A 26,070-nucleotide genomic window follows, 5' to 3' on the forward strand; every position below is an offset into this window, starting at 1 on the left:
TATTTTTGGAGTATGGAGCGTCAGCTTGAGATGACGAAAGAGTTCTGGGGGTGGATGGTGATGATGCTCGTACAACGTTGTGAATGCACTCCACGCTACTGAACTGTATATTTAAAATCGTTAAGATGTTCAGTTTTATGGTATGTATATTTTAGTAGAATAATAAAAAAAAAAAAGAAATATAGTTGTATCTAATTTCCTTACCATTTCAGCCACTGGAAAAGTCCTAGACTCCATGTCAAGGCAGAAGAATAACAGTGTGCCAGGGGACACGTGAAGGAGAGATCATTCCAGGCAGAGCGAGGCAAGGAAGAATAACCACTCTGTCCAAGACATGGAGTAATTTTCATTTTCTTCTGTTGTTGCCACTCATGTTTTCAATTTTCTAAAATTGCTACAGCTCTGGGTTTTCAAATGTCAGGGGCAGAAGTTTTCTCTCCATACAGAATCTCCCAGAACACTGTCATCAAATTATACACTGGACAACAATGCCGTTAACATTCATCTATGTCACAGATGAACATCATATTTTATAGCAACTAGTCTTTTTTAAAAAATGCAACTTTAGACCAAAGGACATAGACTTGGCTAAGAGAGTGGAAAAAGAAGCAAGCAGGAAGGGAAATGTTTTTCAAAGAGGTTTCAAGATGGGGAGGAAAACTCATTGGTGATAAAATGTGGATTCTGTAGGTCAAAAGCAACATAATTTAAAGGACAGTGTGGATTTACCCACTTTCATAGGCAAGGAGAGAATGGTTGAGGACACACTCTGAAGAATTTAACACAGTTATACAAGTAAAAGAACTGATTACCATTACACATAAGTAATATATAATTTTTTGACTCTTCATCTTATGGCTTCCAGATCGAGGAACTGGTATGGTCCAGGTTCGGGTGAGAATCTCATCAGTGAGTGTTCCACCCTCTTGACCTCATCACCTCCCAAAGGCCCTGCCTCCTCATACCATCACCTGCTGGGTGGAGGGGATAAGTTTCAATATCCGGAATTTGGAGAGAGACACAAACATTCAGACCATCACAGAGAGGAAGACAGCCAGTAAATGCACATTACATGGGGTGCAACAGCTTCATAGATATGAATTTCCTTTAGAGATAATGAGAATGTTTTGGAACTAGAAAAGGCGGTGGTTGGTCCACATTGTGAATACAGTAAATGCCACTGAATCTTTCACTTTAAAATGGTTAACTTATGTTATACGAATTTTGTCTCATTTTTTAAGTGTTTTATCAATTTTACCACACTGTGGATGATTTAATTTCTTAAACTCACTGTGGAGCTTAATCTTTCTGGGGAAACTCAGGGTGTGTCATCCACGCACATCAGAGTTATCTCCCCCAAGTGGTGAGGGATCTGGGGTGTCAAATGTCAGTCCAGGGTTGAGAACTCTCCCTAAGGGATGCGATTTCGCAGGCACTTCCAGCCTGCAATGGAAATGGCAAAGTAAGTGGGCTCCAGCTGGTGGCGCTGAAGATACAAGCACAGAGTCACAGGTAGAGCAGGTGTCAACAGTGTCACCTGCACCAAAGTTCACACACTGTTGCCATCGGCATTCTTCACTGTTTTGCCTGCTGTGTTATGTTTCAGTGTTTGAAAACGCCTCACTTTTTTCATCCACTTTATCACCAGTTTGTCTCTAGCCATTATTGTAAACAGTAGCTGGGATCATTCTTATTTCTCTTGGATAGACATGTAGGAGAAAAATTACTAGATCAGAGGATTATGAATTTTCAACATGAGACTATAACATGAAGCTGTTTTGCCAAAGCACTTGTGCCAATTTGCATTCCCGCTGCACCCCACATCCTTTTTCATCCTGGTTTGTCAGACTTTTTTTTTTAATTTTTGCCAAACAAATGAGTGTAAAATACTATCTCATTCTGGTTGTGATGTGCCTGACGATTAATGATGTTTAACATCTCTTCATGTATTTATTAGCCATATATGTCCCTCATTTGAAATGTCTGTTCATGTATTTTGCCCATTTTTCTATTGGGTCGTTGAGCTATACTTATTGATTTCTAAAAATTCTTTACATATGCCTGATAATACTCTCCTTTGTGAGTTCTGTGTATTGTATTTTCTCCCAGTTGGTAATGTGTCTTTCACCTTTTAAGGTTTCTGTTGATGAGCAAAATTCTTGATTTTAACAGTTTTACTTTTTTTAAAAAAAAAACAAAAAACACTAAATATTTGACAAGAGGGAACTGATCAAATAAACTATAGTATGCCCATGCAGTGTAATGCTCTATAGCTATTAAAAATTACTTTGCTGAAAAATATCTTTTGAAACGGAAAGATGTAATTTAATATTGAGTCAAAAATAAGCATATCAAAAAAGTAGTATGTATAACAAGTTCTCATAGTATGTTTTTTTAAAGTTTGATAATATACTGTGTTAGCAAGCTTGTGGACCAGGAAGCTCTCTCATTCATTACTGGTGGGTGGTGTGCATTGATACAATCTCTAGGAGATGGAATTTGGCAACGTCTATCCAAAATTTTAATGTACATATAATTTAACCCAGCACGTCCTCTTCTGGATATTTACCCAACCAATATCCTCACCTGTGTGCCAAGAGACACAGAATAATAGTCACTGCAGCTCTGGTTAATAGCAAAAGGTTAAATTATGAGATAGCCATAGGATAAGATACTAGGTAACTCTTTAAAAACACAAAGTAGTCTATTGTATTATAATGAAATCATCTCAAGGCCTATTGTTAAATGAAATGAGTAAGAGGTTTTTGTATGATACCATTCGCAATACAAATATTTAGAGCTTTGTAACTTCTTTGCGTGCATTCTTTGTGTAGACTATCTCTGGAAAAAAGCAAAAGAAACGGGTAACTCCTTGTTTCCTAGGAAGGGACCTGAGTGGCTGCAGGGCAGCCTCACAATCTTTTTAGGTAAAAAATATTATTATAATCATTGGAGATGAAGACACTATGAACAGAGAATTCTTGAAGACCCACTGGGGTAAAAAGAAAAGAATCCAAGGAAATCACCTCTATTAATTCACTCCAAGTGTCGTGATCATTTTCTCTACTCCAGGCTCTGTGGCATAATAATAGCACCTGTGCCTTGGGGTGGTTTGGTGATTAAATGGCACCCAATAAGCAGGAATTTGCACCCCATGAGAGCTCAATAAATAGGAGCTAGTTATTAAAACAATATTTTTTCGTAGTATAATTTATTTTACAGGTTACCTCACTTGGTTTTGCCAATAGCTCTTTGCATTAAATAAGACAAGGATGTCTTCTATCATACCCATTTTAGAGAAAACTGAGGCTCAGAAAGGTTAAGTCCATAAGGGTTCCTCACCCAGCTTTGGAGAACACAGAGGGGGCTTCCTGGAGGTGGCGGTGCCCGACTACAGACTCTGCCACCAGATGCATGGGATCGTATCCGGGCTCTGCTGTTCACGCACTGTGGGACCCTGAGCAAGTTCCTTAAGCTCTCTGTGCCTCCATTTTTGCATCCGTAAAATGGGAACAATAAAGGGACTGCTTCCTAGAATTGTGAAGATGAGATGAGCTCATTCGTGTTAATTGCTGCAGCCAGTGAGCCCTTTAAAAATCAGATCACATCACTCTTCCACTAAACCCTTTCATTGGCTCCTATCTCACTTGGAATAAAACCCTAATTCCTTCCAGTGAGGGGCCCACGAGGTCTGACAAGGGCTTGGTTGTCCAGCTACCTCCCTCTCTGGTCTCATCCTTTAACTCACTCCTCATAGGTCAACCGGCTTCCTGGCGGTGCCTTAAACACACCCAACTCCGCCCTGCCTGCAGGCCTTTGGACCTTTTGTTCCCTCTGCCAGGAAGGCCCTTCTCACAGGTACGCCCGTGGCTCCCTTGGCCACTTCAAATCTCGCACAAGTGTCCCTTATCAAGCCAATCGTCCCTGACCACCTACCTCCTTATCCTGATGGGTTATTTCTCCCTGACACTTATCACCATATATCTGTTTATTTGTGGATTCATATCTCGTCCTTAAACATAAGCTTGATGGGGGCAGGTAAGTCCTCTGTTTTGTTCATCACTGCATCCCCGACACTTAGAACAGGACCTCTCACCCTTCGGGCCCCTGGTAAATAATAGCTCCCCCAAGAGGCAGGAGGGAAGGGTGTTTCGGGCAAAGGCGGCACAGCCCGAGCAAAGGCATGGCAGTGGGGAACAGAGCATGACCCCAGCAGGAGCCGCAGATGGCTCCTTTGACCTGGCTTTGCCTCTTCCATTACGGAAGTGGCCTCTGCATACCACCAAAAACTCAGATGCGTTGATTCCTTAGAATCCCAGCTAAAACACTTTGGACTGACACGTCATCCAAACCCTTCTTTATCTCCCTCGTCCTTTCCCAGGGCCGCTGCCGCCTTAGTCTCCAGCCCCCAAGGCTAGACGTACAGCCAGCCAGTCCCAACCAGCAGCTTGGGGGGCCTTGGGAGGGCCTGTATCTAGCAGAATGAGGGAAGGACTTTGGGGGAGAGGGATGCATCCCTAGAGCAAAGCCGCCTAGTGGAGCATTGTCAGCTCACAGCAAATAAACAGGAAAAAAAAAAAAAATACTAGAAAGGTCCTGCATCTCCTCTACCCCTTTAAGAAAGACACCTCTGGACTCTGGCTGGAGGTCGCAGCAGGAAACCAAACACACACAGAAGGGCTGCCCAGCCAAATAAATAGTCATTTATTAAGGTACTTGTCTCCACAGCAGGAAATCAGCATGGGGGTCAGGAGCCTCCCGAAGTCGGCAGGCATCTTTAAGAGAGAGGGGGGAAGAAAACTTGATTTGAAACACTTGTCTCCAGATGGAACCAGTAAAAACGCAGGCCCTCAGACTGGTTTCAAACCTTGCAGGAAAAGGAAGAGCAATGAACAGCTTTCTAGAAACTTCCAGGCCCAAAAGAATGGCCCTCTCCAGGCCACCATGCAGGCTACATTGCCTGAGCTCCCACCAGACCTGTCCCCACATGGCTTCCTCTGGGTTTCTGGCTGGAGCTAAGATGGTAGCCCAGTGGCGTGTTTCGTTTCTGCAAAAGGAGGTTGTCTTTGAAATGGAACCAAGACAAGGTCTGAACAGGTAATTCCTGGGCAGGGAAGCTCTGGGCAGTGCATCCGGGATGGGGCCTCTCCAAGAGCCAGGCTGCCTTGAGCACTGTTGGTCTCCTTTCCCAAAAGCTGCATGCTCTCTTCTTCCATGGAGCCATGCAGTCTTCTCACTTTGTCTGGAACACTCTCTCCACACCACCCCGACCATCCCCACCATCACCACCTTCTCATCCTTTAGACTCCGGTCCTCCAGAGAAGCCTCCTCTGATCACTCTGACAAGCTCAGACGCCATGCAACGGACTCTCCTGTACCTACCCTCTCTCCAAAATGTACCTTGCCAATGCTTATCACAGCTAGCATCTCACATCTGATACAGGTGCAACTGTCTATTGCCATTCTTCTCCAGTCCTTCTGCCATGCTCACCATGAGGGCCACAGTGCATGACACATAGTAGGCCCTCAACTGATATGGGTTCAATGAATGAATAAATGGACCCTCAGAAAAAAATGCGCTCAGGCTCCGAGGCAAGCATCCAAACTCTTGAATGTATGCACGAATGAGTGAATGAGCGAATGAATGAATGAGTGAGCGAAAGAATGAATGAATGAATCAGAGTGAGAGATGAATGAGTGAGAGAATGAATGAACGGGTGATTAAATGAGTGAATAAGTAAGCAAAAGACTGAGAATGAATAGTGATGGCTCCCCCTCAGGGGTGGCCCTGGGGTTCATACCTTTTTTCTGTCTCTCCTTTTCTCTATATGCCATTAGCGAGGGAGGTAGGAGAGTTTGGCATGAATATGGCTCTAACCAAAACACGTAGGAAGAGGAGGACATTTCCCAAAGGGGCACCTGGTTGGGAGGCTTCCAGGCAGAAGCTGACCCGCAAGGGGCAGCTCTGTCCCTGACCCCTTTCACCTTCCCTTGTTCTGATCTTTATGGGGCCGTCTGCCTTTTAGCATCAAAGGAGACAGCAGGGCCCTGATTTGTCCCACAACCGCTCTATAAAAATGTAATTAACCAATAACCCGCTGTCTGAAAAACAAACCATCTTCCTGTTTCTTCTCCCATAAAAAGCATTTGACAGCTCTGTTCTATCAGCTTATAAAACCTGGAGAGAGTCGACTTAGCCCTCTTTGGAATGAAAACCCTCAAGGGGGGAGCACCCAAAGTGGGGAGAAACACACCTCTGATCTCCCAGGCAGTCGGCGGCAAAGTCTCTGGAGGTTTCTAGGGAAGGAAAGGGAAGCAAGTCGTTTTGGTCCGATCTGGGACTGGACAATGCAAGTCTCACCTAGAAAGGGCAGGGGGAGCTTGGAGATGTGGAGAGCCCAGGCCTGCCGCAGCCATAGGCAGCATTCTCACCGCTGCTGGAAAGGTCATTCCTTCATTTAGTCACTCAACAAACACAGATCAGGCACCTACTATGCACTGGGCATTATACTAGGCCCTGAGAGTTCAAGTTCAGTACAACATGTCATTCAAGAAACCCACATCTATAAATATGCATTTAGTTTACATGATAATGGAGCACTTTGAATTGATGGACATGCAAAAGGTGTGTAGAGTCCAGCATTACATGGATGAGGCAGATTATAAAACAGTAAGGACACTACGGTTCCATGTTGATTTTTTTTTAAATGAAAGAAAAAAATAACGGAATTTGAGGGAGGGGTGACAGAATTGTTCTCTATCTTGATTGTGGGAGCTATGTCATGGGTTGAATTGCATCCCCCAAAAAGATACGTCCAAGTCCTAACCCACGGTACCTGTGACTATGACCTTATTTGGAAACAGGGTCTTTGCTGATGTAATTAGGCAAGGATCAAGATGAGATCATCCTGGATTAGGGAAGGTCCTAAATCCAATGAGAGTGTCCTCATAAGAGGACGGGAAGGGAGATTTGATACACATGGGGAAGAGGACATGGGAAGACAGAGGCAGAGATCGGAGTGATGCAGTCACAAACCAGGGAATGCCTGGAGCTGGAAGAGGCAAAGAAGGGTCCTTCCCTAGGGCCTTCAGAGGGAGCGTGACCCTGCTGCCACCTTGGTTTCAGACTGCTGGCTTCCAGAACTGTGAGAGAATAAATTTCTGTCGTGTAAGCCACCAAGCTTGTGTTAATTTGTTACAGCAGTCACAGGAAACATACAGGGTGGCCACCAGACTAGATGCATTGAACTGTTCACTACAATTCTACTGTATTTAAATTATGCTTTGATTTTTAAAGTATTTTGAAAACAGGGAGCTTAAGGACTTGAACACACACTTCTCCAAAGAAGATACACATATGCAGGAAAAGACTTTCATCGTCTTCATCAGTCAGGCGGAAATGCAAATCAAAATCACCATGATATACCACTTCACACCTAGTAGGACGGCTATTATCAAAAACAAAACAAAATAACAAGTGCTGGTGAAAATGCAGAGACATTGGAGCCCTCATACATTAGTCGTGAGACTGTTAAATGGTGCAACCATTGTGGAAAATAGTTTGGTGGCTCCTCAGAGCTAAACACAGAATTACTGTATAATCAAGCAGCTCCACTCCTAGGAATATACACAATAGAACTGAAAGCAGGGACCCAAACAGATACTCGTACACCAACGTTCACAGCAGCATTATTCACGATAGCCAAAATGTGGAAGCAACTCAAGTGTCCATCAACAGACGCATGGATAAACAAGATGTGGTACGTACCTACAATGGAAAATTATCCAGCCTTAAAAAGAAATGAAGTTCTGACACAGGCTACAACATGGATGAACCTTGAAAACATGATGCTTAGTGAAAGAAGTGAGGCACAAAAGGACAAATATTATATGATTCCTCTTACACGAGGTACCTAGAACAGAAAAATTCATAGAGAAAGAAAGTAGAATAGAGGTTACCAGGGGCTGGAGGAAATGGGTGTTAGTCTTGAAGAGGGGTACAGAGTTTCTGTTTGAGATGATGAAAAAGTTCCAAAAACAGATAGCGGTGATGGTTGTACCATATTGTAAATGTACTTAACGTCACTGAACTGTACACTTAAAATGGTCAAAAAGGTTAAAATGGTAAATTTTATGTTGTCTATTTTACAAATATATAAAATATGTGTACATATATATTTTTTTTTTTTTTTAATAGGAGAGATGCCTAGATGCTACCAAGGACTTGTTTTTGTTTTCTTCTTCATAATTTGTGGTGTTTTTAATACTTGTTTTACTATGAATATATGTTGTATAAAGAATTCACAGTCTGGGGCTTCCCTGGTGGCGCAGTGGTTGAGAGTCCGCCTGCCGATGCAGGGGACACGGGTTCGTGCCCCGGTCGGGGAAGATCCCACATGCCGCGGAGCGGCTGGGCCCGTGAGCCACGGCCGCTGAGCCTGCGCGTCCGGAGCCTGTGCTCCGCAACGGGAGAGGCCACGATAGTGAGAGGCCTGCGTACCGCAAAGAAAAACAAAAAAAAACAAAGAAAAGAATTCACAGTCTGGTGGGGGGATAGATAAGGAAATCAGCTACTACAGTATATGGTAATGTACACACAGAGCCAGGGCATCTAAATCAGACTGTGGGGATACCACGCAAGAGTCTCCAGAGAGAGGGCAATAAGCAGGAATGAGCCAAGCAAAGAGGTGGGGTGGAGGGGAGAGGACATTCCAGTGGAGAACTGACATAGGAAATGCAAAACACTGCCCAGTTTGATTCTTGGCTTGGCTACCTATTTGCTGTGTGTCATTGGGTGAGTTAGTTAACCTCTCTGTGCTTCAGTTTTCTCTTCTGTAAAATGAGGATCAATAATTGTACTTACCTCATAGGGTGCTGTGAGAATTAAGTGAGTTATTACCTATAAAGCAATTATAACAGTGCCCAGCATATAGTAAAGACTATGTAAGAGTTAGCTTTTTTTTAATGACTATAAAGGACAGGAAATTTCTGGAAATAGTACAAAAGAGAAATGGAATGGCTAAAGGAGCCTGGGGAAAGTGCAATGTACGAACCATCTTCAGTGAAATGTAAAGCAAATAAAGCCTTGGAAAAAAAATAAAGGGAAATCACAAATCTGAAAATAAAGTGTTTTATGATGATGGGATTACGTTTTGGACCAAGATATTTATAGCTAACAAAATTGAGTTAAAATGGGTTTTGACTAAGTGAAAAGATGCTGAAAATGCATAAAGGAGTCAGGCTTGAAAGACGGAATATAAGTCAGCCTCTTTGTTAGAGAAAGCTCCACCGTATTCAACATTTGGAATTGATGACTTGGTGGTTTCCTTTGGGGAAGAAAATATCTTGACATTTCCTGGTAAGTCTTCCTTCCTACCCACTTGCTCTCAATGACATTCTCTGTCAGCATAATGTCCCTGCTTGAGCACTGATGGGTGTGCGTGTGTTGATACGCAGGATGTTAGCAGTTTGTAGGCTCAGGTCAGTATCTGCCATCTTCATGAAGATGCGAGCAATTCTACCGCCTAAGCACCCCCTTCCAGTCACAAATCACCGTTCAATGGATTCCAGGATCTCAAAGCTGTGGCATAAATTTCCAAGCCAGAAGAAAAGCATGGAAGCCTTAAGTGCTGGGTTTCAACCCTCTAGACTCCCTGGAACCACTGTCTGGGGTTCTGGCAGCATCAATATGGCCCTTTCATCCTTCCAAGGGATATGGATAGTGTGTTAAGCCAATGAGAGATCGCATGTGGTCTCTGAATGGAAGCCACAGCATGTACTTCAAGGCTCTTGGACACACTTTGAAATTCTGAATGACAAAACTCTGCCCCTCATTCCTCTGCATTATCATCTTTTAGATGGGTACAGCAGTGTTTTATTCTGGCACAGAATAAAAGGTCTTAAAGTCTTTGAGGGAAGGGAGGCGGGGTCAGTGTAAGCCTATAAATATTAGGACTTTATTTCACATTTGAGGGAAAGGTTTGGAAATATTCTTTTATCCATTAGTAATACATTCAGCTTCAAGTAATAGAATATCTCATTACAGTGCCTTAAATTAATAGGCATTCATTTTTCTTACATAAGAATTCTGGAGGTGGTCAGCTATATATCTTGATTCAGCAGCTCAACAACGTCCTGACCAAAGTTTTGACAAAAGAGCTCCCACAGCTCCAGCCATCACATCTAAATTCAAGACAGTAAAAACACGGAAGGGGAAAGTGCCACATCTGTCCCCTTTTTCTAGGAGAATAAATTTTTTCCCAGAATCTCTTGCAACACACCTTTTGGACAGAACTGGGTCACGTTCCCTCCAGGTGCAAAGAAAACTGGGAAATTAGGGATCAGAACTTAGACCAATTATGACCCATAGCCTGGGAGTCACTGTACCACCTTCACAGGCTGGTAGAGAGAATTAAATGAAATGATCCATAAGGAACTATTGGCACTGTGCCTGGCACACAGTGTGTTCAACAACCGATAACTATTACTCAAATTCTGAGTTTCTGTGGTTCATTTGGTCTCTTCTTTAAGTCATCTTGGCCTGGGTAGTCTTTGGCCCCAGCCATGCCAACCGATCAATCTTTATAGGCACTTTGAGATGTCCAAGATCAAAGTATGCCAGAGCATTTGTTCCTTCTTCTTTTTCCTTTCTACACAAATCAGGAAGTACCTAGATTAACATCTAACAACCTGTACATGAAGAAATACATCAAAGAGTGATGAGAGGTTTAATTCAAAATAGAGAAAGACAAAGCACCTCCCAGATCTCTCAAAACCCATAGCTGTCAGGGAAGGCCTCAAAATTAGACTCAAAGACTTTCTGCCTGGCTTGAACCATGAAGAAATTTCTCAAGTGATGGAATTGGGAACATATGTCTTGATTCATTTGGGGCTCTGCAGCCTTTTTAAGCCAAGTCAATAAGAGGAATTATTTAAGTGACATTGTATTCCATACCTAGCAGAGAGAGAGAGAGAGAGAGATGGAGAAGGGGGGGAGGGGGAGAGGGAGGAAGAGGAAGAAGGGAAGGAGGAGGAGAAGAGGAAGCGGGGGGAGGAAGGGGAAAAGAGGGAATGAAGCACACATGTGGGGAGGGATGAGCGAGCAGGCATGGACCTTTGCCTAGAACCCCATGGTAGGCGTGGGAGTGTGTCTGGTATCTAATTTCTGCTGGCATGTGTGGCCGGGAGAAGCACATGTGTGACCTGACCTGGGAGGAGGTCAAAATGACCCACAAACAGCTGAACATTCCTGATCATTCCATTTTCCAATCCAGGGGTTGTTTCCAGGAGCTCAGCAATTTCTGCCCCCCTCCACAGTCTCCCCGCAGCCATGATCTCCCATGCACTCCCCTTCACCTCTCCCTGCCCATGGGAGAGCTCACCCAGATGCCAAAATGCGGAGGCCGGAGGGGCCAGTGGGGCGGGGGCGGGGGTGAGAACACTGCAGGACTCAGAAGATGATACAAGACAGCTTACTCAGAAGACAGAAACGTGATCTGTCCTCCCATAGGCAGGCACCACTCGCTTGGGGGGCCAGGAGCCGCCAGGTGTAATTAGACTAAGCCCCGGCAGCAGGCGCTGTGCCCCATTCATGTCAGGACCCTGTTCCTGGTATCTGTTTCTAGTGCCTATGCAGCACGGCCTTATCCAACCACTGACCTAGGGGAGCCTCCCAGCAGAGAAGGGGCCTGCAGCTTGCTTCTTGGATGGCCATGGCCATGGCCATTATTCTAGGAAAACTAATAATAATAATAACAAATAGTTCGTAATAATGATTGGTGATAATAATAGAAATAATAATATTACAATCATAATGACCACCTTTTGAGGAGAGACTTTGTGGCAGGTACTTGGCAAGGTGGTTAATGCACCTTGCGTTAAGGATATCACCGTCCTCGGGCGGTTGATGGCTGGGTACTCATTAAACCTATCCAACAACCCCACAAGGAAGGTAACATCCTCATTTTCCAGATGGTGATAGTGAGAAAAGCAGGAACTGAACTCAGGGTTTCTGGACTTCCAGGCACAGATGCTTAACTGCTATGTTCTATCAACCAATGATGGCTTTCAAAATATGCTGCTACTCTTCCAGCTTGTGAGTGAGCTCCAAACTCCAACCTAGGATTCTGAGAACTGGATTCGCTGGATTCTAACCCAAAATTACTAGCCCTTTATCCTCTGGTTTGAGGAAGCCGTGCATACATGGTGGTAAGTATATAGCAGGACAAAGCTGAAAAGGAAAACTGACCCCCGATCTTGGAAGGCATTAAATAAGGTGTGTGATGAAAACACTGTAACAAACTGAACTGGCCTCTCTTTCGATGTATGTATTTCTGAACATCCTTCTCTGGGCCCAACTTTTGTAACAGGCCCCGTACATAAGTACTGGGACCCCACAAAGCATTTATTAAGCCCCTGCTGGACACGATAGGCTGCTACAGGCACTCTATAAAATGCAGGGAGGGTCCAAGTAATGACTCCCTAAGAGGGTCTAATCATTGATTGAGGCAGGAAACACCTAATGCAAAGATGTTCGTCAGTGCCTGCACTGTTTTAGCTGATAGCTACAAAGCGCTGTTTTATAGCACCTGGAGCAGGCAGGTGAGTTGGAGAAAGCAAGTATTCTCCTCTCCCGGCCATCAGTGTCCACAACTTCCCCACCTGCTCACAAAACAAACATTCTCTGCATCTTCTTCCTGCTCCCACTACATATCCTTGAGGTAAGAATGAACTGTCCCCCCCACCTCCATAACTTCAGAACCATCAGTGTCATTGGGGGCAAAGGTGCACACGGAGGCTGAGAGTTTTCTCAGATGGGATCCAGCCCAATCCCTCTTATATCAGAATGCCTTGTTTACCCATTAGTGGAGCTTTCGACACTAGCAGCAGACAGGCTGGCTCCAGGGCATTTAAAAGGTCACAAACTGAGAGCCCAGGAAGACAATCAGCTGGGATTCTGATCAACTGAGCTTCCAGGGATGAACATAGTTTTCTAAATGCACCAACAATGTGCTTTGTCCTAGAGGACACTGGGACCCATCGGTCAGAGGTGAGCCTCTCTAGGAAATGATCTTTCTCTCCAGCCCACGATGGCTAATAAATAACCCTCGGGCACCTGCCCTCAATCGGAAGCATTGCCTGAATCACTCTGACCTTGGGGAAACTGAGATGACCTTGGGGGAACTTGGTAAAATCACTGCCTTGGAGAAACTGAGGCAGTAAAACTAAATGGGACCCATGATCCTCAGGAGTATGCTCTAATCCCAAACTGTTGGAATAATAAGGACTTAAACATAACAAGCAGAGCCTTTTTAAATCACTTGTATGCACCAAACATTCCTGCTGAGCACTCTAGATGCATTCTCTCATTTAATACAAAAGCCCTAAGAGGTACCTACTTTTATCCCTATTTTACGGGTGAGGCTCAGAGAAGTTAAGTCACTCACCCAAAGTTATCCAGCTAGTTAAGTGGTGGAGCTGGGATTTGAACCCAGGTCTCTAAATCGAGGTTGGCCTCATCCAACCTAGAAGGGAGGAAATGGATGGAATCTAGCAGAGGGGAATTATAAAGGTGTCAGGGCAGAGAGCTTGGTGAGGCCCAAATCAGAAAGAAAGGGTATTTTTGTTCATTGTTTGTTTTTCCCAGCACAGTTCAGGGCAGAAGGTGCTCTGACAGGCTGAACTGGTCAGACTTGGGGGTAATATTGTGATGGACTTAGAAGATAAATGCTGACTCACCATTTGAATGTTTTATAGCAGGTAGAAAGCACAGGGAGGGAAACTTGTTGGCTAGTATCTTAGAAGAAGAAACTCTCCTTATTTTGTAGATGTGGAAACTGAGACACAGATGGAAAGTGTCCTGCCTAAACACGGACTGGGATTATTGGTTTCCTGGTTCCTAGAACACCTCTTCTTTAAATAACAACAGTAACAACCACAGTAATAATAAAAGCGGCCCACATTTTACTGTGTGCTTTGTATGTGTCAGGCTCTGCGCTAAGCATTTTATATATCTATAAATACAACATTGTTCAATCTTCACCAAAACCTCACAGATAATTTCAAAGGCTCAGAGAGGTTGAGTCAATCACCTAAGTCACACAGCTAGTAAATGGCAGAAGTAAGATTTTAAAATTTAGGCAGCCCGACTCCAGAATCTGAGCTTTTTTTTTTTTTTTAATTTTTTGGCCACACCATGAAGCATGTAGGATCTTAGTTCCCTGACCAGGGACCGAACCCACGCCCCCTGCATTGGAAGCGCAGAGTCTTAACCACTGGACCACCAGGGAAGTTCCCAGAATGTGAGCTTTTTTTGGGGGGGGGGGGGTACACTGGCCTCTCACTGTTGTGGCCTCTCCCGTTGCGGAGCACAGGCTCCTGACGCACAGGCTCAGCAGCCATGGCTCACGGGCCCAGCCGCTCCGCAGCATGTGGGATCTTCCTGGACCGGGGCACAAACCCGTGTCCCCTGCATCGGCAGGCGGACTCTCAACCACTGCGCCACCAGGGAAGCCCCAGGATGTGAGCTTTTAACTCTTCAGCTCTGCTTCCTTTATAGAATAGCATTCATCAACAAACACTGATTAAGACCCCACAGGGTTCTGGGTGAGTGAGAGGTTCTGCCTATCCTCCATGAACTCACCAGTGCATCAAAGAAACAAACACATACATAGGGAATTTAACACAGTGTAAAAATGCTTTGAGTGAAGGAGGAAGCAAATAACAACCTGAGGTGGACAAAGACTATCAAGAGATGTTGTCTGAAGGGCTTCCCTGGTGGCGCAGTGGTTAAGAATCCGCCTGCCAATGCAGGGGACACGGGTTCGAGCCCTGCTCCGGGAAGATCCCACATGCCGTGGAGCAACTAAGCCCGTGCGCCACAACTACTGAGCCTGCACTCTAGAACCCGCGAGCCACAACTGCTGAAGACCACTCGCCTGGAGACCGTGCTCCACAACAAGAGATGTCACCGCAATGAGAAGCCCGCACACCGCAACAAAGAATAGCCCCCGCTTGCGGCAACTAGAGGAAGCCCGCACGCAGCAACAAAGACCCAGTGCAGCCAAAAATGAATAAGTAAAATAAATACATTTAAAAAAAAAAAAAGAGATGTTGTCTGAGCTGAGTTTTGAGGGATAAGCAGGAATTTACGAAATGAAAATAGGGAAAGGCATTTCAACAGGGGGAACAGCAAAGTGTGAGGGGAGAGCTATGAAGCATGTTGTGTCTCTAAAGAACAGCAAGAATGTCTAGCTGGCTAGATTATGAAGTGGGGAAAAAGCCCAAATGCCTACCGACAGGTAAATCAATTTTTTAAAAATATGGCAGAACTCTACAATGGAATATTACTCTGCGATAAAAAGAAACAACTAGTATATGCAATAATATGGATGAATCTCAAAGCCATTATGTTGAGTGAAAGAAACCAGACCAGACACAAAAGAGTATATACTATATGATCTCATTTAAATAAGATTCTCGCACAAAAAAACTAAATGAGAGAAATCAAAAACAATGGTTACTTCTGCAGGGGAAGTGTCACTAGAAAGACAATGAAGGAAGCTTCATGGTGATGGAAATGTTCCATATCTTGATTGTTGTAGTGGTTAGATGGGTGTGCGAATTTGTCAAAACGTGCCAAATAAAACTTGTAAGATATGTGCATTTTATTATGTGTAAATTATATTATGATTTGAAAAGAGAGAGAGAAGAATGAAGTGGAGACGGAAAGAGAGAGAGAGAGATCTTAGTCTGAAGGATTGTGTATGCCTTGTACGGAAATTGGACTCCAGAGGGTAGGAGGGAAGTTATTGGGATGTTTACACAGAGGGGTAACGATGTGGCTTGATTTGAGAAGAATCATTCCAGACTCAAAAGAAGGACAGAGAACTGGGGGAGGCAAGGAAGAAAATTAGGAAGCTGGTACCTAAGAAATGGCTACAGATTCAATTAACGCAGTTGCCATAGAGATTAGGGAAGGGATGGAAACATTCAGAGGCAGAAGTGGGAATGCCTGGATACCGACTGGATGTGGGAGGTAAGGGGCAGGAAAGAGCTTTGGATAATTCTGAGGTTTCCAGGGGAGCAGGTAAGTGTCAGCATCCTTAACAGAGATGGACACTTTTTTTTAAGGCAGGTTTGGGGACACAAGAGGGAGATAGAGTAATGAGTTTAGGTTAGGTTTACACGTGGTGAGCTTGAGGGGCTGGTGGGACATCTAGGGGGTGGATATTCATGGAGCAGATGGATAGCGGGGACAGGAGAGAGACTGGAGAAAGGCAAAGAGAGATTCAAGAAACAGAAGTGGTGGATGGTTATAGAAGTTACCACTGAGAACATGCTTCCTGCATTCATGACATCTCTTGGTCCTCACGACACACACTGAGGAAGCTATCTCCATAGAAGGACATATGATTTGCTCAAAGTCACCCAACTGGTAATGGGAGAAGCCAAGATTCAAACTTGAGCTAACTGACCCCAGTGCTGAGGAAGGTTCCTGACCACCATGCCACACGAGTGCATAGGACCCCTCCAGGAAAGCATTCACCGAGCTGAAGCAGACCTTCCATTGGCCCATAGCTTTTTGCCCCAAAGTCATCGTCACCTGCCTCTTCCCATCATGCAGTTAAAATCAACCAAACCTGACTGAGTACCCTAGGCTTCAGGGAACACTCAGTTTTAAAGGACAGGGTTCTTCCCCTCTAGGAGTTTACAAATTCAAGGCCATCTTCAGACTCACACATTTGAGGAAGCGTATATTCCATGCAGGGGTTCCTCAAGGCCAAATTTAGATCTGGTTCCCAAAATAGATTCACCTCTCCCTATAAACCAATTCTGGGCTCAATGTGCATACCCTAGTCTTATATAGGTAGCAGGAACCTGCATCACTCCTGAAGACAGTTCTTGCAAACGTTCACTCAATAAATGTTTATTAACTGCTGGCAATGTGCTAGGCATTGTGATAGGCACTGGTGAATACAAATGTTTTAAAAAGATAGAACTTAAAGTATCAGCAAAGCAAGGGCATCAAAAAATTAAGAAGGAAAGTCTTCTTTAAGAATTTCATATTTTATATCCACCCTTAAAAAACATACAAGTAATCATAATAGCAAAAATTGAATTTAGGGACTTCCCTGGTGGTGCAGTGGTTAAGAATCCACATGCCAATGCAGGGGACACAGGTTTGATACCTGGTCCGGGAAGATCCCACATGCCGCGGAGCAACTTAAGCCCATGAGCCACAACTACTGAGCCTGAGCTCTAGAGCCCGCAAGCCACAACTACTGAGCCCACGTGCCACAATTACTGAGCCCACGCGCCGCAACTACTGAAGCCTGTGTTCCGCATCAAGAGAAGCCACTACAATGAGAAGCCTGCACGCCACAACAAAGAGTAGCCCCCACTTGCCCAACTAGAGAAAGCCCACGCGCATCAACGAAGGCCCAACACAGCCAAAAAAAAACCCGTAAAATAAAATTTAAAAATTGAATTTAGGGCTTCCCTGGTGGCGTAGTGGTTAAGAATCCACCTGCCAACGCAGGGGACGCAGGTTCGAGCCCTGGTCCGGGAAGATCCCACATGCCGCGGAGCAACTAGGCCCGTGCGCCACAACTACTGAGCCTGTGTTCTAGAGCCCGCGAGCCACAACTACTGAAGCCCGCGCATCTAGAGCCCATGCTCTGCAACAAGAGAATCCACCGCAATGAGAAGCCCACACATGGCAACAAAGAGTAGCCCCCGCTCGCTGCAACTAGAGAAAGCCCGCATGCAGCAACAAAGACCCAACACAGCCAAAAATAAATATAAATAAAATAAATTTATATTTAAAAAATTGAATTTAAAGGGTATATTTTCAGTACTCTGGGTCTCTAGTCCAAGAAAAAGACATTAGTCCCCAGTCTTTATGGAACTGGATGAAATGTTTGAGTATGGTAGTTTTTGAGTCAGACAGGACTTGGTTCAAATCCCATTTCTGCTACTTTGTAGGTGTATGATTGTGGACTAGTCCCTTAAATTTTGAGTCTTGGTTTTTTCATCTATATAAATGTGAATAGAAACAACACGCTCTTAGATTTGTTATATGGATTTCATAGAGTAATGTTAATAAAGTATATGGTCTAAATCAATATATTTAGGTTATATATTTATATCTCTTTTTATGAGATCTTCCTTCTCCATGGTTGTATTAGTTATCTATTTCTGCATTAAAAAATCACCATGAATTTAGCATCTTAAAACAATGCACATTTATTATCTCACAGTTTCTGCACATCAGAAATTCAGGCATAATTTACCTAGGCTCCCTCTTTTTGAGTCTCTCACAAGCTTGAAATCTAAGTATTGGCCAGGGTTGGGGTCCCATCTGAAAGCTCAACTGGGGAAGGTTTTTCTTCCAAGCTCACTTATGTTGTTGTCAGGATTCAGTTCCTTCTGGGCTATTGGGCTGAGAGCATCAGTTCCCAGATGGCTGTTAACCAGAAGCCACCCTCAGTTCCTTGTCACATGGGTCTCCCCAACATGGCAAGTTGCTTTATCAAAGCCAGCAAGGGAGAGAGTCTGAACAAGATAGAGTTTACAATTCCCCCCCGCCCCAAGAGGGGCAGGAATTCAGATGAGATGGCTTTCTCCACCTCTGGCTAAGACCAGGTTGCATTCCAATATCAGACCAGAGCATTGGAACCACCAGCCTGAGGAATCATGGTACATGGAAAAGCAGGAGATGGAAGTAAGCTGAGAACACAGGGCCTGGAGCAGGGGGTGCCAAACTTCTTCTGTAAAGAACCAAACGGTACATATTTCAGCTCCACAGGCCAGACAGTCACTGTGGCACACAGTGGCCATAGGCAGCACAGAAACAAATGGGTATAGCTGTTTTTCTAATAAAACTTTATTTACAAAAATAGGCAGTGGGCCAGATTTGGCCCCTGGGCCATAAGTTTACCAACCGAGGATCTAGATCCAAATGAACAGCTGTGAAATCCCAGCTGCATTGTGCTGTGTGTCCTTGTATGTCACCTAAGTCTCTTGAGCCTTAGTCTCCCTCACGTGAAAATTCAGAAAAATAAGAGTACCAGCTTCACCATGTTGCTGTGAGAATCCTCACATTTTAAATACAAAGTATTTCACATCATTCTGGGAACTCAGTACACCAGGATAAAAGTCAGCTGTTACCACTGTCTGGTCTAGATTGCCAAGGTTCTGAACATAGCTCCACCCCTTCCCAGCTGGGTGACCTTGGGCACGTGATGAAACCTCTCTGCCTGAGTTTCCCATATGTAAAGTAGGAATAATAACAGTCATGAGAATTCAATAAAACAATGAATGCAAAATGTTTAGAATAACACCTGTAAAAGCACTCAAAAGTTAGCTTGAGTTATTGTTTTGTTATAATAGGATAAATTATAAATTATTGTTTTATAATGTTTCTCACAGAGAAGAGATTGAATCAACAGAGTAAGGGGGAAAATTCCTTCACAAGCAAAGAAAACAGCACCAAGAACCTTGCCTTTTCCAAAAACTCTTTAAGACGTGAGCCTTTCACCAAAGACACTGAGTGTAAAAATGTCTTTCTCTGCACCCACAGGCCAGCCAGGAGACAGCCACACTGAAACCAGCAGGGTCAAAGCTGAATAGTATTTATCACACTTTGCTTTGCCTCTAAATTCCTACTAAAGATGAAACACAACATTTTAGAACCTTCGTGGGAGCTTTGAGACAAAGTTATGGGATTGGGGGGGGTGACTATTTTACTAAATGGATTATTTTCATCTGGTTTTAATCTTAGTTTCACATTTGTTTCAGCTTTTATTTAGTCTCCAGAATTTGCCATCAGCTTGTCAAAGACAAGTGATTCTTCAGCAACTATGTTCTCTTTTGTTATTCATATAATATATATGAATGTCTCTTTGGATGGGGGTTTTCCTACCACACACAGAAGCCAACACAATTAACTTTCCTTAAGGAAATTCCATCACCTTTGAGAAAAATGGTTCTTGATCCTCTCCTGTGAGTTGCTGCTACAACACACACACACACACACACACAAGTCCAAACAGCACTAAAGTAATTAAAGCAGCTGGGATTGATTGGGGTTTTGAGTGACCTTTTGGTAACTTACCTACGCCTGCCATTTAGAGAAAGAATAATTTATGATGCAAGTTGAAGTGCAGAAAACCAAGGCAGACAGAAAGAGAATTCTGATTAGCCAAGAGGGGTGAACTGTCAGGAAGAGCCCCCGGAGCCCCTTGTCAAAACAGGGAACAAAAGCATTAAATGTCCAGGTTTGCCCAGACACAGACGCCTGCGGTTCCCAGGGTGCGTCTGCTCCTCTGGTTTGTAGAATCCAAGAATTTCAAGGCTAGGAAGGTCTTAAAGGTCTGACCAAGCCCGCTCATTTGACAAATGAGGAAACTGAGGCTCAGAGGAGGGGCTGACTGGCTCCAGATTTGACTGTAGGTCACCTGCCTGTCGGCTGCTAAGTTTCCCACTTTATCTGTTGCACTCAAACCAGAGGGATCTTCAAACTCCAAGATGCCCTTTAATTGTAAATTATAAATAAGTTTGTGATTAAAGTTACAAGCTAAAATCGCAGAATGAAAACTTGACAACACCATGGATTATTTTCTGCCTTCTTCAATACCGTAACCTCAGCACCTAGACCAGCAGCTGCTATGTGGTAGATAATACGTTTCTCTGGAATAAGCTTTCAGGAGCAACTGTCCCTGGATTCAAGAGATGCCTGTCGTGCTGAGTAGGCTCTGTATCCAAAGTGGTACCCATTTGGGGTACCAAGTCAGGAAAACAAGAGATCTAGAGGCCCAGTGTCTTTCATTTGCATTAAGATTATTACATGGCTTCCCAATTAACAGTCCCAGAGGCAGGGATGACCCCTGATGAATCTCTGCAGCTAGGAGAATAGACTAAATGGTTGGGACTTCCCTTAACGCGTTCCCACCAGTGCTCTACCTCTGTTTCCGCTGTTACTCGCACCTGGGAAATACTTCACCCACCTCTGAATCTTCACATCCCACCCACATTCTAAAACCCAGCTTGCGTGCAACCTCCTCCATGAAGCTCTCTTTTCTTTTTCCTACACAGAAGCAACCCCTCCTTCTTTTGAGCTAACTTCCACACAGCTTTTGGGAACTTAGTTTAAATGCTACTTTGTCAGGGGAACCTTCTCTGACTTTCTGCATGAGGTCAGATTTTCCTACTTCTTATACTTTTACTCTCATATCACTAATTATGCTTTCTTTATTATCTGTCTTCCCCTTTTGGACAGTAAGTTTCATGGGAACAGAGACTATATCTGCTCTGTTTCACTGCTGTATCCCTAGAACCTAGCACAGTGCCTTGACCACAGGAGGTATGAATGGAAGGATGAATGGATGGATGGATGGATGGTTGGATGGATAAATGGATTAATCAATGAATGGTTGAGTGAATTAACCAGTGAATGAAACAATGAATGAATGATGAATCAATGAATTAATCAAATGAATCAATGAATGAATCATTTATATGCTATTTATCTAATCTCTACCATGCTGTTGAATTTATGTTTCAAAGACAGAATAATGCAGTGGTTGAAAGTATGGTTTCTAACAGACTCACAGACATAGAGAACAGACTTCTGGCTGCCAAGGGGGAGGGGAGTGGAGGGGGGATGGATGGGGAGTTTGGGATTAGCAGATGCAGACTGGCATATATAGGATGAATAAACAAGGTCCTACTGTATAGCACAGGGAACTATATTCAATATCCTGTGATAAACCATCGTGGAAAAGAATATGAAAAAAAGTATATTTGTACAACTGAATCACTTTGCTGTATAGTAGAAATTAACACAACATTGCAAATCAACTCTGCTCAATAACATAAACTGAAAAAAATAAAAGTGTGGTTTCTAGAGTCAGGCTGCCTGAGATGAAATTTTAACTCTTTTTACCACCTGCATGGTGCTGGGCAAGCTCGTTAACATTTCTGAGCCTCCCTTTCCCCACCTATAAAGGAAAACAATCATACTGCCCACACCTCATGGGACGACTGTAGGTTTAAATGAGATAATGCACGTAACGTGCTGGGCACATCAGAAGTACTCAGTAAACGTTAGCTTTATTGTTCTGATTATTACCTCACTTCAGCACGCACTGTCAAATTCATCTTTGTAAGGCCCAACGCCTAGCAGAGTGCACACATTTGGTTCTCAAAAATATTGAACACTTAGGGCTTCCCTGGTGGCGCAGTGGTTGAGAGTCCGCCTGCCGATGCAGGGGACGCGGGTTCGTGCCCCGGTTTGGGAGGATCCCACATGCCGCGGAGCGGCTGGACCCGTGAGCCATGGCCGCTGAGCCTGCGCTTCCGGAACCTGTGCTCCGCAACGGGAGAGACCACAACAGCGAGAGGCCCGCGTACCGCAAAAAAAACAAAACATATTGAACACTTAGACGACCTAGAGGGATGGGATAGGGAGGATGGGAGGGAGGCTGAAGAGGGAGGGGATACAGGGATATATGTACACGTATAGCTGATTCACTTTGTTATACAGCAAAAACACAACACTGTAAAGCAATTACACTCCAATAAAGATTAAAAAAGGAGAAGATTGACTTTCCTTTGCTGTTTTAAACTTCGAAAAAAAAAATATTGAACACTTTAATGGATATTTTAAACCTCTCTGCCAGGACACTTCAAAATTCTGAGAAGGTCAAACATGTCAGCATCGTGGCAGGAAGCTAGAGACGTGACAGCTAAATGTAATAGCTGATGCTAAGAAGGACATCCTTGGGTCCATTGACAAAGCTGGGTTACAGATGAAGATGACAGATGAAAGTTGATAACTAGTGTGGTTACAGGAGGCTATCCATATTCTTCGGAAATATACACTGAAATGTTCAGGGGTAAAAGACCATGATATACGCAATTTACTCTCAAATGTTTCAGAAAAATCATACACATATGAGAGAAAAGGAAAAAGCAGAGTAAAATATTGACAAGTGACTCCAGGTAAAGGACTATAGGTATTATTCATGCTATTCTTATTCTTGAAACTTTTCAATAAGTTTGAAATTATTTCCAGATAGATTTTTTGCAAATTATGGAATGAATCTGGAACCACCAAATTACAGTTCTGGGTTTTCAGATAATTGTTACACCTGAAGAACTAGCTACTGAGCTAATCTCCAGTAGGGCATCAGCAGATAAGCCTGCAGAGGAGGCAAACACATGATTCCCGATCCCTCTTTCGGGGTAAACATTACCAATCAAGATGGCATCTTTAATAGTAAATCCAGACACAAACTCAGAATCCTTCTCAACACAGCTACTACCAAGCAAACGAGCTGACTCTGGATGAAATACCCATGGACTTGACCCCTTTCTGAGAGTATTCGGTCCCAATGGGGACTCGTCAAAATTCAAAGCCTTTCTACACTTTTTTTTTTTTTGGTCACACCTGTGGGATCTTAGTTCCCCAACCAGGGATTGAACCCAGGCCCTCCGCATTGAAAGTGCAGAGTCCTAACCACTGGACCGCCAGGGAATTCCCCAAAGCCTTTCTAATGAAAGCGCATTAGCCCCTGGAACACCTAGGTAGAGGGTCTACAAACTACCATTCAAAACCTTACTTCCACCAAAACTTAGAATTGATTTTACTTTGGTGAAAGGAGGTTCTATGTGGTTGGAAGATGCTAGCAGTCAGATTTCTTCGTGTTTGATACCATCTCTTCCAACACACCTTCCAACCTGACAAGTTGCTTTAACCTTCCTGTGCCTCAGTTTCCCCATCTCCAATAAGGAACACACAACCCCCAGGCTGTTAGAAGGACCAGCTAAGGTAATGAATGTGAGCATCTTGTACCCTTTATGGCTAAATTATTTGATTATAGTGGTCGTGATTATCCACATTATCGTAATCATCTTTACCCCTTTCTCTGCTCTCCGATTACCACAGCTAACGGAGTCCCGTTTCTCTTTAAAGTGTAGAAAGCAGCCTCTGCCCAGAACATTTCCAGCGTGGGTTCTTCAACAGCCCACAGAGCTCTCCTGCCTTGAACCTGAATCATGCCCGAGTTTGGAGAGAGCAGTTACATGTCCATTTTCTTCGATTATCAGTGAAAGGTTAAGTGCTCCAGCCGTCAGCCTCAGATGCCCATCTGGGTTTTCCATTATGAGCGGAGGTAGACCAACCGGGTCTGCGAGTTCATTCTCTGGCCCTGGCTCTCCAGCTAATAGAACCTCAGCCACTCTCCTGAACGTAAAGCTTTATCTCCAGGCAAAGCCAACCAATTTAAATGGCACTCACAGCGCATGCCCGCAGGTCATGGGCTCTGAGTACTCCAAGGGGCTGGAGCAATAAAATCTATTAGGTCTCCTTTGTCCCATCTTGTTGTGAACTTACAAGAAAAAGGCACTAAGAGGATCAGTACCCAGAAAACCCTTCATAATTGTGGCTTCTACACAGCGAATGAGGACAATTACCAAGGCAACCAGCCAATCATTCTGGTTAAGGGCAGAGGGAGTTTAGTCCAGAAGAGGCTGTTTCGAACCTCTATGGCGCTCTAATCAGAGAGGAACCAACATTTTAAAAGGCCCTTGTGTAAAAACAGGAGGGACAGCAGGGGAGGAAAAGAGGAGAGGGGGGAAAATTAATTTCCTCTCATTTCCTGCCTGCTCCATTGATTGCAGTCCAAAGGCAGGGTGATGTACTCTACCCCGCGCACCTGGGGCCACAGGGGCTGGCAGCCGAGGCGGCGATGTTGTCTGATTTTCTGCGTGTGTTTATTTACTTATTTTCCCCTCTGGATCTGCCATCCGCAGTGTAGATCTCATGACAGGCGCAGCAAAGGTGTCAGTAAGAATCTTTAAGGACAGTATAGAGTCTCTTCCAGGATCGTCTAGTCCCCTGAGAATAAAAATAATAGCGCATCCTTCCTTACTCAGCCTTCACCCCCTCAGTTGCTGGTTTGGGCAGATCATTTTGTGACAGAAGTTGTTTTGCTCATCACAGTGTCTCCTATGAAGTTATGTAGGAAATCAGGGGAAATGGGGGCATTGGGAAATCTCCGGATGCTTTTCCACCTTGGGGACTCTGGAGAGTCTAGCTGATACTGAATTGGGGACTGACTTTTTTCTCCTGGGCCGTGCGAGGCGCCTGGGAGGGTTGAGGATTGGGGTGAGAATTTGTCTTTGGTCTACAGTGTCTGCGTTCTCAGCTCTGTGTCCCCATGATTCCTGTGTCCCCACCCCCAGCCACCCAGCCAACGGCAGCAAAACACTAGATAACCTGCCCCGTGTTTGCTCATCTTCCTGGTAAAATTAACAAAGCCATCCAATGAAATAAGGAACTACCTTTTCCACTGGTGAGCTCCCCATGACAGGACGTGTGAAAGGAGAGGTATTCCCCAGGTGAAAAAATTCATTGATTCACTCAACAAACGGGCCAGGTACTATTCTCCTGGCACTGCATAGGAAATTATTTCTATGGTTCTTTCCAACTAGCAGAGTCTATAATTCTAATTACACCGAGATGACAGTAATGAAAACAACAGGATAATATGACAATAACAACAAGTGGATTGAGCATTTGCTAGGTGCCAGCCCACGTGTCATGATCTCTCTGGGATATTATGGCATCTGTCAGGGTCCCAGTGGGAAATAGGTGGTACGTTCAAAGGGTTTAATTGAGGAGAGTTTAATAAAGGGTCTCTCTTTTTTTGTAGATGTATTGCCATGGTTTTCTTTTTCCCCAGCTTTACTGAGATGTAATTGACATGTAACATTGAATACGTTTAAGGTGTACAAAGTGTTGATTTGAGACATTTATATGTTGCAATAAGATTGCCACCACAATGGCCTTGCCTAACACCTCCATCATGTCACACAATAACCATTTCTTTTTTGCGGTGAGAACATGTAATATCTACTCTCTTAGCAAATTTCAGGTACATAATACAATGCTGATAAGTCCTGGGGATCTAATAAAGGGGTCTATTTTCACAGGTGCTAACAGGGTTAAAGGGACCAGCAAGGGATGTTTAAATTCCTGGGGCCAGCAATGGGTGGGGAGCTGGT

The sequence above is a fragment of the Monodon monoceros genome, unplaced genomic scaffold, assembly GCF_005190385.1.
Source record: "Monodon monoceros isolate NGI ecotype Baffin Bay Population unplaced genomic scaffold, NGI_Narwhal_1 Super_Scaffold_1, whole genome shotgun sequence".
Taxonomy (NCBI): domain Eukaryota; kingdom Metazoa; phylum Chordata; class Mammalia; order Artiodactyla; family Monodontidae; genus Monodon; species Monodon monoceros.